We start from the raw sequence: 2554 nt of genomic DNA, 5'->3' as shown, positions 1-2554 counted from the left end.
AAATTCTAGAAAAACGGTAAAGTTTTCCCGTCCTTGTGGTCGGTTGACTAAAAAAAGTTATTTTTCTGGCTGAAGTCCCAAAAAGCCCGTCGGACCGTTAATTAATTGGCCGCTGATTTCCTATACCTCAATCCAATTTCTCCATGTACAATTAACCAAAATTATCAAAAAAGAGGACAAAATCTCAAAAATGAAGACATATAGGCGTCCTCGGAGGACACTTTAAAAAAAATCAAAAAAGAGGACATATCCTATTAAAGAGGACGTACGGTAACCCTAATATAAGGCATGTAGACAAGCAGATGCAAAAAGCGGTGAAACGTCTTTGACAAGCTGATAAATAAACACTTGAGACTATATGTTCATGAAACCAATCATATCATTGCCGATGAATAGGGTAATGTCCACATCATAACTGGGTGGCTATGTCTGGATAAAATTCTTTGTTTCGTTTCAAATCAACTCATAAACTAAAAATCGTGCCGCAAATCATGAGCATTCTAATGTATCTGGCGAACCGACAGGAAACTTGTCACGAACCGGCGGTTGAGAACTACTGCGTATAGAATATAGATCAGTGGTTCCCAACCTTTTTCGGTGGCAGGGCCAAATTTAGAATTTCAGAGTACGGCCGGGGCCGCACGAATACCAGGGCAATGAAAGCAACCCCAAATAGTCACCAAAATATGAAAATTGGCATTGTTCCGATCATTCGCTTGACGCCATTGGCCATTGTGTTGCCGCGCTCCCGTTGTTCAGAAGTATCAACCTTTTGCTGACTATTTCGGAGTAGTTTTATTGCCCTGGCGAGATTTCAATTCGTATTTTTGGAATCAGTGCGACACTTGCTTTCGATAAACACCGACTTATCAAATTATTCGGACGCTTGGGTCGCGAGCTATAGGACTACCAATTTTGCTGCTTTTTGCCGGCTAAGCAGTACGCATCTCGGCGTATTCAATCGTGAGTCACTTGTTGCACATCTATCCGTAAATTAGTTATCAATACCTAGGGCCGTAACAGCACTTCGTCAGTTTTCCCCCAAAAAAACTGTTTCTCTTGGCCCTCCATAGGGTGATAAACCGAACTTCGAAGTCCCCAGACCCCTTAGGCTAGATGGCTGTTTAACGCTATTTATCATCTAAATCGGGTGTCCGTTTTAGGCAGCTTATCTCGACAAATCGCGCGAAGCGCGAAAAATTTCTATAATTCATGATTGAATCGGTCAATATAATCGGTAATTGCATATATATTGGTATCAATTTTTATCCTCTCTCTGCTCACGTATTCAGATTGACCGGTTGAGCCGAGTAAGTTGTGTTTGAAAAGGTAGGACCACTCAATAATAATTTAACATCTTCGGGCGTATACCCATTGGCAGGAAAGAAACAGCACTTCGTCAGGCCCCCCAAAACACTTAGGTCTTGAGCTCCCATAGGGTGATAAAACGAACCCCCGTGCCGTTGTTCGCTTCTGCCACGAAATCAGGATCGCCGTTTAGTGAGCCAGCGTGGAGCGCGAAAATTTTCGATAACTCAAAATAAAATAGGTCAATAAGATCGGGAATTGCATATATATTGCTATCAATTACTTGACCTCTCTGCCCATACGTAATCAGATTTACCGGTAGAGCTGAGTGAGGTGTATTGGAAACTGTAGGGCCCGTAAATAATAATTAAACGTATTCAAACAGGCTGACCCGTTGGTACTACTTCGTTGCATGATGTTATTTGTTATTTCGTGACCTCCAGTCTGCTATATCAAAAAATATAGAATCGCTCAAATGTACTAAACTAAAAGATGACACGATTTCAAATTGACAGTTCTTCACTAGATATAATTCTTCCCTGCGGGATGGTAGCCTATTTGTCTCGTGACGTTCAGATTACCAAGACAGGAACATTCGGCGCGAGTCATTTAGGCGCCTATGGTCAATTATACCTATATGTATTTTGAATATACATAACGAAGTTTCCGGTAAGCGTAAGGGCAGTCCTTTTCGGCCAGGGTTTTCTCGCTGCCGATCGTTCTGGCACACTTCTTGGAGTCGCATTATACATGGCCTGAAACTTTATGTCTTCGTGCGTCGTGGCGCTGTAATGGCCAACGCCGATATGCCCACTACTATAATCTTGCGTATTTCATCTTGGTTGAAGAGTACCCAATAATGAAGGTACTTGGAAACTTGAAATCGCGCGCGGCGCGAAAAATCTTTGAAAAAGTTGCATAAAATTTCTTAAATTAATTTATACTAATTCACTAAATAATTTTGGGCCCCCTTCGAGCTCGCTCCCCCCAATTGGGGGGCTTGGGGTGCTGCAGTTACGGTCCTGTCAATACCTATATCTATACTTCCGTTCAACTGGAAAGTTAGGGCACATTGCATTGAAACAGCAGTGACGTAATCTTAGCAGTTTACTCACAACTTTCCTGCAATCCTAATTGAAAACTCCAGACTCCAATCCAATCAAGAGTATTTTATAAAGGTATTTTTTTCATAAATCGATTTCTCAATATCTTTGTGGGGGCCGCAAGAAGGCTAGCTGGGGGCCGC

The sequence above is a fragment of the Botryllus schlosseri genome, chromosome 10, assembly GCF_051294905.1.
Source record: "Botryllus schlosseri isolate E-star chromosome 10, Bs_hap1, whole genome shotgun sequence".
Taxonomy (NCBI): domain Eukaryota; kingdom Metazoa; phylum Chordata; class Ascidiacea; order Stolidobranchia; family Styelidae; genus Botryllus; species Botryllus schlosseri.
Note: the sequence above shows the minus strand (reverse complement) of the source record.